Raw genomic sequence first — 13,245 nt, 5'->3', positions numbered from 1 at the left:
ACCATCGACACTTGATACATGTAGCATGCTCTGCATTGTGAATGAAAACTAAATCAACAAAGATTTTTTTTATGTCTTTTTGGACATGAGACAAGCAATGAGAAGGTTCCTACCTTGGTACAGGCGTTTGAATAAATTATTTTTAGAATATTAAGTTGATAAATGGATTAGAAAAAAATCTTTCGTTCTGTCTTTTGCAAGTAAGACCCTTTTCCCTGAGTAATTTGTTTCAAAGTTGATCAACAAATACAACTAAAATCCAGGATTCGAGTCATCGATGTACATGACTTTGCTTGTCTTCTTGCTTTATTGTCATGCCTGTGACATGCGAAAGATACAGATAACAATCCTACGGCGTTAGCTATTTGTATTGAGCTTGATATTTTATATGGTAATTGACTTTAACTGGAGGCTTCATACCTTGTGGCTTATACATGTATAACGAAAGTCTGTATTATGTCTGTTGGCCTTGACCTCATTTTCATTGTCAAGCAACTGCTTGAAAACAAATTTCTATTTTTATTATGTTATTTTCCCACTTACCTATTAATGAACTACCGAATTGGACTATTTAACGGATTTGTAATAACATGAGCAACAGGATGGGTGCTACATTTATATGTGGAACAGGATCAGCATACCCTTCAGGAGCACCCGAGATCAAACCCATGGTGGGATTCGTGTTGCTTAGTCATTAGTTTTCTATGTGTCTTGTGAACTATTATTTGTCTAATTTGCACAGGTCATTAGTCAATGTTAAATTTAGTTTTTTTTGTCTATTTCTTTTAGCAATACTAGTATATAAAACTAGATATAGTGTATGAAATGATTTTAGGATTTAAATGTCTTGTCTAGCAGGGGTCATCTGACGAGTCACCTTGACTTTATTTTTTTCATGGTTCATTGGTCAATATGTAATTTTCATTGTTTTGGCTGTTTCTTGTATGAAATAAGCAATAGAAAAACTATATTACGCGTGTATAATGATTGTCAGCTATACATGTCTTTCTGACTTAAATTGGTTTATCTCACATTGACTTCATTTTCATGGATCTTTGACAATGTGTGATGTATGTGACACCTGTACTAAAACTAACCTTGGTCTATCAGCATAAAATAATTCGTGAATATAAAAGCAGGCGAAACGTTTCAGCTTGAGCATTCTCGTTGCATCTTATAAGTTGTATTTGTCTGAGACATTATTGGTTAGAGCTGACTGACTTTAATTGTTGAGGACCAATAAATTTGATCAACAAGAAAGAAATAAAGATAGGTTGTATAAAACATGCTCACGACCAAAAAAAGTCATATTTACTTTCTATAATATTATCTACAATATGTTCAGTTACCGTTAAATTCTTGTGAAGACTCGATTCGTGTTCATTTCCAATTAAAAAAAATCATGTGATAGATCGATTCATTTTGGGTTCATAGGTAGAAAATTTGTCTGTAGTTTAGATCTTTTACACTAACCGTGATTTTGAAAGTGCTTTAGGTCAAGGACAAAAAAATCATTTTTTTTGCACTTGAACACTCTTTTACTTGTAACGTAAAAGATGAAGAAAACCTAATAAGACTCCAATTAGTAATAGACTGAAATATCTTTTGTAGAAGTGTTACTGTTTGTGGAAATTTAACTAACATTTCTTTTCATATTTAGAATTATGTATTTTAATTGGATTCTGCCTTACTACCCTAAAAATTAGTCCAGATTTTCATTCAAAATCTACTGCTGTCAAAATTCTTATGCTATATTAAAACCACACAAAGAACAAATACAAGCAAAGTTCTATTTTCTTGCCGTTGAATAGAAAATATCAGTGTTGGTAAAAATAAGGAATGTTGTTATAATTTTCAATGATACAACTATAATAATTCACCAAAGTTTTAGGTAGATATACGCAATTGTAGTCGACTGTACGACCTTCATAGAGTGAGTAAAAGTCGCTATAAAAGGTTTAAACATGTGAAATATGAATATGAAACAATTCATATCAGAATATTAACTGCCTAATGTACATGTATAACAAAACAATTTACAAACAACAAATATTACCGAAATGAACCAACCACAACCACTAGACTACAGGTTCCTGACTTGATCCAAGCTTAATGTTATAAAAATATCTTGAAACGTGTGCTTATTCTTTTGAATTACTTTTAAATTATTACTGATAACAAACTGTCATGGTATCAACAGAATCTTTTCTATCTATAAGAGAAACGTGAACTATATTAAAGACGTCATTGCATTTCAAGTGCTACAAGAAAGTATGAAAGAGCAACAGTTTTAATATAGACGACTGCATATATATAATCTACATATTTAGTTCTATTAATAAAACAAGGAGATGTGGTATGCCTCCCAACGAACAACAACAGAACAAGGATACTATATAAATAACCATAATGTTCAACGTCAGACGTCGACAAAATCGGTTTAACCCACCATATTTATATGCACCTCTGTCCCAAGTCGGACGAAGTCATGTTATAGATATGTCTTTGTGTAGTTATACATTTAGTTTGATGAACGATATTCTGACATTGTGTTTTACATCTAGATGACATCTATTTTTTTTTCTCTCGGACCTATTCAGAACTTCTTGTATAGTGCTGACTGCTTAATATTGAAAAACTGTATTGGTGACCCCTGTCTGATAGTTTTGTATTTGTTGCTAATGTGATTGAATTTGACTGTTTTTATGACAGCTCCTTTTCCGCCTTTCACATAAATCATCAATGAAAACATCATTGCGCATGGAAAGCTGTAAAAGTCATCTTGATAACTAGCGAAACTAATCGTCAGGAAAAAAAACCCGCACTGGTTTACGCCAAAAACATTGAATAACACCAGTTATGACATACAACAAATAACAACAATCAAAAATGAGAAGTCGTGGCTTGAAACAGGCACATAACGAATGTGGTCATAAAGTTCATCAAAAGAATCCGCTTTAATGTATTAATGTGTTGAAATGAAAGATTAAATATAGCCATGGAGTTTTAAAATAAAATTCTTGTTTTTATCCCAAACCAACTTATGATATTTGTTGATGATTAATTTTTATTGATTGTTGATTGCTTTATGTCCAGTGGCAAATATTTCACGATGGTTCTGGACGAGAACAAGTTAACAATAAATACAACAGGTACTAGTAGGTCTTTTAATAATAGAGGCCCATCCCGATGATGATCAGGGGGAATTTCGACTTCCACTGGAAAATAAAGGTATATAAGTAAGGGACAAAAATTTTGCCATGCAACAAGAAGAGTTGTTGCAAGGGTTCTTAACAGAGATCTTGTCACTCTATTTACTCGAGGCATTGGATTAAACCTCGATATATGCATTCTGACAGGACGTAGCTGCAAATTTAATACATCTTTCACAGCCAGACGGACGCCCCACTTTAACAAGCTTTTTACTGCCGATCGGGACAGGACCAAGTGAGCATATTTCTATTCCCAACTCACCCTTGGGGCTTATGATATTTGTGATAGGGCCCCTTGTGATAGCATAACCGAGTTTTTTTTATTAGGTCTTGAATTTGACTACAACTTTCTGTACTTAAAAATGATTGAATTTTCAGTACTGTAAAATAATTAAATTTTCAGTACTGAAAAATGACTGAAATTTTCAGTACTGAAAATGACTGAAATTTTCAGTACTGAAAAATGACTGAAATTTTCAGTACTGAAAAATGACTGAAATTTTCAGTACTGAAAAATGACTGAAATTTTCAGTACTGAAAAATGGCTGAAATTTTCAGTACTGAAAAATGGCTGAAATTTTCAGTACTGAAAAATGGCTGAAATTTTCAGTACTGAAAAATGAGTGTAATTTTCAGTACTGAAAAATTACTGTAATTTTCAGTACTGTAATCAACTTTTTCCCAACATTACTGAAAATGATATAAAAGTTAATGTACTGAATAGTGATGTTTCCTAAAAGTACTGTTTATATAGCGGCATTTAATGTACTGTTTAGTAATGTTTACTAAACTTACTGTTTATATAGCGGCATTTAATGTACTGATTAGTAATGTTTCCTAAAAGTACTGTTTTTATAGCGGCATTTAATGTACATGTAAACGCTAGTCAAATTGTTGGTAGTGTAGTACCTGAAATCACTCCATTTTTTGTGAGATTTGTGTATAGTTTTTTATGTTCTCATTTTTTTTGTATACTGTTTTTCGTTTCAGTCATGCCATTGTCAGTATGTCATTTACATGATTGTGTGTTTTCAGAAACTACCTATTTATTGCATTAATTGTTAATTTGTTCTCATCCTGAATCTGCATGAACATTTGCCACTGCAATAACCAATCAATGAATCATCATCAAACAGCTTTTACAACACTTTTTTTTGTGCATCTGGTGCAACAAAATTGGTACCGTTGATTTTATTAAAGGATGTTGGAACAAGGTCAGGAATGAGAACTGCCAAATTATGAACAATCTTGACTAATTGACTTATACAAGCTTTAGAAATACTACATAGATCAACATTTCCTCAAGGGATATACCAACAGTTTTTGACAACAAGTTCAAACTTTATTTGGGTGTTTGTGTTCTATGTAAATTCAGCCAAAATATTCCTAAAACAGACCTTTATTTTGCTGTTGAAAATTTTAAATAAAGTTATCATTTAAATGATGTCCTAGACAAATCATGTGATCAAAGGTTGGCTAATACTCACATTTTGAGAAGACTTTTACTAATGCTTAAACCATGTATATAGTTATAGTTTCACATAAAGGCATGTTTTTAAGGAATTACCAGGGCCAAATAAGCACCAAAAGGTTAGACAAAAAAAGTAACAAACTGATTTTTTTAATTTTCTATTTCAATTATTCAATTTACATAACAATCAATGATTTTGTTTTATGAAATATATCATACAATAATAGAGATCTTAAAATGAATACACATGCTACATAGATAAATTAACTACGATAAAAAAAAACATGTTAATGGTAAAATTAAAATAACTCATTGTAATGTCATATTGACAAAAAGCACCTACACAAAGAAAAATTATTCCAGTTTTAGACTTTTGGATACAACTTTTATCTCATTTTATAATCAAATTAAGAATTATCATTTTTTTTTTTATAGTTATGACTAATGAACCATTAAATTTAGGTCAAAGTGTTCTTAGCCCTATATTTTAAGTCTATTCATACCTATTTGAAAATTAAGGCCTGTATTTTTGGATACCATGGATTCATTATCATTTGTTGGATACTAATTTTCGTGGTTTTCTTGGATCCAGGTGAGCCACAAAATCATATGTTCAATAAATAACAAATTTTCTTTTGGTTTTGCAAGCAGAGAATAGCAATACCACCAAATCAAATATCCTGGAAAATGTTTTTCTCAATCCAATAAAACTGATACCCACAAATACATTAAACCACAGTATTTCATGTTATGGCGTAGACTGTAGACTATGTCGAAGGTTCCCTTTGTTATCATATTTGGCTTAATTCCTTAATAGATATAGGAAGATGTGGTGTGAGTGCCAATGAGACAACTCTCCATCCAAATACCAATTTATTAAACCTTAAAACCTTTACCGTTAGGTCATACCACTTTACAATTTGTGTTCGAAAAACCAAACTTAGTGTTTTGATGGGTTGATTTCTGAGCGAGTCAAAAACTATACTCGAAAATTATATGACATTAAGGCCAGAAATTAAACCATTGTCTAAACAAAGAGATTAAATTAGGAATGGATTGACATACTTAAACAATATATAAACTATTGTTGTAGCTGGTCAGGAATGAAAATTATGCAATATTCGTGCTAGTTATCAAACTACAAAATATTCATAAATCTACATAGTCATTAATTATTATTATAATACAAAATATTTATAAATCTAACAGTAAAAATTATTATATTAATATATGTATCACAGTTAATATAAATATAAAATCTTTGTTCTTTACAATTAAAACTATGTTAAAATATGTCTAAAAGTAACAAATTAAAGATATAACAATTTATACAACTAATATTTTATTGCCTTTGGAAAACTAAAACACATTACATACAAGTGCCTAGTTACTACAACAAATAAGTGGAATGCTAATTCGATGTTGGAAAGTCAGATTTAAATTCATGAACATATAAATGACATATTTAAGGGGGTAGTCCTTGGTTCAGGGAGATAAATCTTTAAATCAGTTAAGCGTTTGTAAAAGTCAAGCTCATCAATGTTTTTTAAGCATTTACCTGAAACAGATTAAATATAATCTATGTAACCTAGAAGCTTAGAATATGTTTTTGAAAATGGTTGACACAAATGTACTGATGATTTTAAGAGTTATTTCCCTTAACCTGGTCTACCTCCTTAACCAACAATTAAAAGTTTAGATTGATAAATCATTTGTCCTCCAAATATGATTCACTTTTTTATTGCATTGTTCGTTCTGTCCATTTTAGTATTGAAAAAAAAAATGCATTTATTTCTTAATATACCTTTATTCTATTTTAAAATTTTTGTTTCTTAGAAACAGACTTTAGGTATCTAAGTCTTAAAATTAAAGTTAGTATTTATTTCTCAAATTTGTTTTTTCCAAAAGTTCTCAATAAACAAAAAGAAAACCGACCTGAAAATAAGTCCCTCTTACAATGATACGTCACAAATAAATAAACTTATAATCAATAGCACTTACATCAGATAAAACAAATAATGACATCATTGATCAACAATTAAATTTGGTATTTCTAAAAATAAACCAATTTTTTTTTTACATATATATAATATTTAAAACAAAAAAAATAAAAAAAAAAGTCATTTAACAATTCAATCAAGACAATATAATCACTTACGAACTGTTCATACAAATATGCTTTTACTTGAATTTACTACAAAAAGACAAAACTTACTTTTAACAAGGATCCTTCGGAAGGTTAGGGTTTGTTGTCATCAATTTGTAACCTAATCATATTTGTGTCAATATGATAAGTACAAATCTACAAATTCCTTTTTTCTAAACTCATCAAAATTAAGTATTTGTTCTGTTTACTATAATATTTACATTTTCTAAAATTCCAAATTGTTATTCAATTTTGATAATACATTTTATTTTTTTATTTTGACTCAATTGCCATGGTGTTTAATAAAAGGGAAAGTTTTAAAAAAAAGATATGATAATGTTGTACTACAATGCATAAGGCATCCTTCAGGAATTCAACTCTTAATGACAAGAATGCACAAATCCATAGTCTAAGATTATGACACTTAAAACAAAACACATCATGCTTATGGGAGCTAAGAAAATTAAAAACTTAAATTTGCTGGGGACTAAGGACAATGAGACAAGAATACCTCAGAAACAGTAAGTTAATGAACAACTCAAGAGATGTTTTTTTTCTGCTTTTTGATATATCATAACCCAAGTCTAATATATCAACTTCTTCATTCAAACTATTGTAAAATTTATCAAAATATGCTAATAAAGATGAAGCATACAATCCACTGGAATTAACAACAAATTAATTAAATCCTATAATTATTCATTTTCAGTTTTTCATTATCTTTAAAATGCCTAGATAATAAAAAAATATTTACAAATTGAAAAAAAAAATGTTTTGAAATATATCAGTTCATTATGTATTGACAAAATTCAACTCAAACTTTTACCAAATTTTACAGGGTGTCCTATGTTTTCATTCTCCCCCTATCAAAAAATAAAACAAACGATCAACATATTTAACCATACATAAAGTGATGATCCAATTTTTCACTGATTTTTTTTCAAGATGGCAGAATGCTGGGAATTATTCTTGCCTTTGTCACATGTTTTGTTTTGGATAACTCATGTGCTGTTGTTTTTTGTTTTTTTGGGGTTTTTGTTTGTTTTTTGTTTTTTTGGGGGGGGCTTTATATGAGAACAAGCTTCCCTGAATTGTTTTAAATAATAATTGTTCATTAAGCATGACACTGACCAATAATCATGGCTTTATGTATGACACATATTTCTCTTTGTGAATGATGCTTATTTAATGGCAAGACTTTGGCATATAAAATCATATAAATTCAATTTAATATTACTCACAAATGAAATGTAAAATTACAAAATCACTGAAGCATTATTAAGATCTGCAAAATATAATTATTTGTACTATTCTAGAAGCTAGAAATGCTGAAGTTAAAGTAAAATGACATCCCTGAAACTTTAGAGTCTTTTAGTACACTTAAAACTTAGTACACATGTTCCCTATGATATGGTCTTTCTAATTCTAAAGCCAAATAAGAGTTCTGACCCAAATATCATGGTCCACTGAACATAGAAAATGATAGTGCGAGTGAGGCATCCTTGTACTTTGGACACATTCTTTTGTTTAAACATGTAATTTCATACCCCTACTTAATATTACTGTTTCATGCATAAAATATAAAAAATAATCGTGAAAAGTTATACACTGTTTACGCTGGGTACAATATTTGTAGACAACGAAAACCAAAGGGCCATGACTGAGTCCTCAGAACTTTTGGGGGTATTAACAGTGCAAACTAAGCTCCTAAATTAAATAAAAATAAAAGCAACAAATAGATTATTTTAATTTGATTTTAATTATTTAATTTACATAACAATCAATGATTTTGTTTTATGAAATATATCTATAATGATACTGCAATAATAGAGATCTTAAAATGAAAACATATGCTACATAGATAAATTAACAACGATAAAAATACATGTTAATGGTAAAATTAAAATAACTCATTATAATGTCATACAGACAAAAAGCACCTACACAAAGTCAAATTATTCCCTTTTTGGGGATTTTTGGATACTACAACTTTTATCTCATTTTATAATTCAAATTGGGAGTCATCAAAATTCAGTTGTTGATAATAATGATTAAAAAAAACCATTTAAAAATAGTTCAAAGTGTTTTAGGCCCTATATTGAGTCTATTCATATCTAGTTGAAAATTAAGGCCTGTTTTTTGGGGAAAATGTGTGGATTCATTATTATTTGTTGGAAACCAATTATTGTAGGTTTTGTAGATCCAGGTGAACCACAAAATCATATGTTCAATAAATAACAAATTTTCTTTTGGTTTTGCAAGCAGAGAATAGCAATACCACCAAATCAAATATCCTGGAAAATGCAAGTTTTCCTCAATCCAATAAAATTGATACCCACAAATACATTAATCCACAGTATTTCATGTTATGGCGTAGACTGTAGACTATGTCAAAGGTTCACTTTGTTATCATATTTGGCTTACTTCCTTAATAGATATAGGAAGATGTGGTGTGAGTGCCAATGAGACAACTCTCCATCCAAATAACAATTTATTAAACCTTAAAACCTTTACCGGTAGGTCATACCACTTTACTCAGTACTCGGGAGTACAAAATTTGTGTTCGAAAAACCAAACTCAGTGTTTTGATGGGTTGATTTCTGAGCGAGTCAAAAACTATACTCGGAAATTATATGGCATTAAGGCCAGAAATTAAACCATTCTCTAAACAAAGAGCCTGACTTAAGGAAGGATAGACAAACTTAAACACTATATGAACTATTGTTGCAGCTGGTCAGGAATGAAAATTATGCAATATTCATGTTAGTTATCAAACTACAAAATATTCATAAATCTACATAGTCATTAATTATTATCATAATACAAAATATTTATAAATCTAACAGTAAAAATTATTATATTAATATATGTATCACAGTTAATATAAATATAAAATCTTTGTTCTTTACAATTAAAACTATGTTAAAATATGTCTAAAAGTAACAAATTAAAGATATAACAATTTATATAATTAATATTTTATTGCCTTTGGAAAACTAAAACACATTATTGCTTTCAGTATCATACAAGTGCCTAGTTACTACAACAAGTAAGTGGAATGCTAATTCGATGTTGGAACGTCAGATTTAAATTCATGAACATATAAGTGACATATTTAACCAACAATTAAAAGTTTAGATCGATAAATCATTTGTCCTCCAAATATGATTCATTTTTTTTATTGCATTGTTCGTTCTGTCCATTTTAGTATTGAAAAAAAAAATGCATTTAATTCTTAATATACATTAATTCTATTTTAAAAATTTTGTTTCTTAGAAACAGACTTTAGGTATCTAAGTTTTAAAATTAAAGTTAGTATTTATTTCTCAAATTTGTTTTTTCAAAAAGTTCTCAATAAACAAAAAGAAAACCGACCTGAAAATAAGTCCCTCTTACAATGATACGTAACAATTAAATAAACTTATAATCAATAGCACTTACATCAGATAAAACAAATAATGACATCTTTGATCAACAATTAAATTTGGTATTTCTAAAAATAAACCAATTTTTTTTTTACATATATATAATATTTAAAACAAAAAAGATAAAAAAAAAAGTCATTTAACAATTCAATCAAGACAATATAATCACTTACGAACTGTTCATACAAATATGCTTTTACTTGAATTTACTACAAAAAGACAAAACTTACTTTTAACAAGGATACTTCGGAAGGTTAGGGTTTGTTGTCATCAATTTGTAACCTAATCATATTTGTGTCAATATGATAAGTACAAATCTACAAATTCCTTTTTTCTAAACTCATCAAAATTAAGTATTTGTTCTGTTTACTATAATATTTACATTTTCTAAAATTCCAAATTGTTATTCAATTTTGATAATACATTTTATTTTTTCATTTTGACTCAATTGCCATGGTGTTTAATAAAAGGGAAAGTCTTAAAAAAAAGATATGATAATGTTGTACTACAATGCATAAGGCATCCTTCAGGAATTCAACTCTTAATGACAAGAATGCACAAATCCATAGTCTAAGATTATGACACTTTAAAAAACACATCATGCTAATGGGAGCTAAGAAAATTAAAAACATAAATTTGCTGGGGACTAAGGACAATGAGACAAGAATGAACAACTCAAGAGATGTTTTTTTTTCTGTTTTTTGATATATCATAACCCAAGTCTAATATATCAACTTCTTCATTCAAACTATTGTAAAACTTATCAAAATATGCTAATAAAGATGAAGCATACAATCCACTAGAATTAACAACAAATTAATTAAATCCTATAATTATTCATTTTCAGTTTTTCATTATCTTTAAAATGCCTAGATAATAAAAAAATATTTACAAATTGAAAAAAAAATGTTTTGAAATATATCAGTTGATTATGTATTGACAAAATTCAACTCAAACTTTTACCAAATTTTACAGGGTGTCCTATGTTTTCATTCTCCCCCTATCAAAAAACAAAACAAACGATCAACATATTTAACCATACATAAAGTGATGATCCAATTTTTCACTGAATTTTTTTTCAAGATGGCAGAATGCTGGGGATTATTCTTGCTTTTGTCACATGTTTTGTTTTGGATAACTCATGTGCTGTTGTTTTTTTTTGTTTTTTTGGGGTTTTTTTTTTTTGGGGGGGGGGGGGGGGTTAAAATGAGAACAAGCTTCCCTGAATTTTTTTAAATAATAATTGTTCATTAAGCATGACACTGACCAATAATCATGGCTTTATGTATGACACATATTTCTCTTTGTGAATGATGCTTATTTAATGGCAAGACTTTGGCATATTAAATCATATAAATTCAATTTAATATTACTCACAAATGAAATGTAAAATTACAAAATCACTGAAGCATTATTAAGAGCTGCAAAATATAATTATTTGTACTATTCTAGAAGCTAGAAATGTTGAAGTTAAAGTAAAATGACATCCCTAAAACTTTAGAGTCTTTTAGGCACAATTCTAATGAATAAAAACAAATTATTTAAAGCATATATACAGGTATGATAAAGACCTTGATGAATGTGAAATTAATCTTTTAAAGATTCATCAAATGAAATAAATTAAGGTTTGAATGAATGTGGAATGTTAGAAAAGCATTGATGAAGCTTCTTATTTACCAATGTAGTACTGATTTAAAGTCATCTAATTTAACCACAGTCTAATCATATGCACTAGTAAAGCAGAACATCTGTTCATGGAATGTTACAGAAACTAAACTTCTTTTTTTTCCATAATAGTTCAAACAACACATCTGAAGTAAAGCAGCCTTATTAAACTGCTTTAATTCCACGTTCTTTGAGGAGTAATCCAGTTTCAGTTTTCACAATTCAAAACTATTAAAGTATATACCTCTCCTTTAGAAAGACATGGTATAATAACATTTCATGTATAGTAAGACCTTTATAAATGGGTATCATTTGACATGAATATGCATATGTATGCTAGTGCAGTTCAAACTCATCTATGCAAACAAAAGGTTTTTATTTGATCATATTTCAAAATTAAAAACATCTTATAAGTATGTGTACCTACTGAATAAAAAATACATCTGTAATCTCTATGGTAACAATAACAAGTTTGTGGTGTAAACAACTAAACAGGTGCATACAAAAATTGAGTAGTCAATAAAAAATATTACATAAGAGAAATTTGGACAGCTAACTTAAGATTCTTCTAATGAAAGAATATAACATTGACAGAAAGAACAAAATAGATGTCAATTATATTAAGGATGTACTTAGGTGAGGTTTTGGAATTTGTGTCAAATGTTCGGACTCCTTGTTGTTTTTTTCCATATAATACAATGTAAAATATTTTGCCCCATAACACCCATTTATTTTTTCATATAAGGCTAAATAGCTCATGAAAGGTCATTTTCCAAATATTTATAATATTCTTAATTTTCTTTCTTTTGTTTTGAGACCCAAATAATACCAATGCAAATATAATGTAAAAATCCGAGTCACCCTTTTCCCGCCATATTTTAAACCTCAAATATCTCGAAAAGGAGGTCCATGACCTATCAATATTTTTAGCTCATCTTTATCCTAAATTGATGCTCTACCAGCTTATAGTATCAATTTTAATTTCTTAATTTCTTAATTTTTACCTAACCTCACCTAAGTACATCCTTAAACATTACAATTTATTCTGGGATGGAATCTACAAAAATATTACACATTGTGGTTAATACATTTAAGTGATGTCCTATTTAGGCAAATTCGACATAAAATATGAAAACTTTGCACTGTAAATATTTGAAATTGTGCTTAGAAAAAATAACCAAATTTCATATTTTATGATTTTCCTGAACAATAATAATGTTTGTTGGAATAAATTTACCTGTACTCATTTTAGAGAAAATTTAAAGAAGCATATATTTATTTGTATGCGGAAATAATTCAGTCAACAAGCGAGGATTGAAACAAAAC

This window comes from Mytilus edulis, chromosome 13, assembly GCF_963676685.1.
Source record: "Mytilus edulis chromosome 13, xbMytEdul2.2, whole genome shotgun sequence".
In the NCBI taxonomy this organism is placed as follows: Eukaryota; Metazoa; Mollusca; class Bivalvia; order Mytilida; family Mytilidae; genus Mytilus; species Mytilus edulis.
This window is presented reverse-complemented; position numbering follows the sequence as displayed.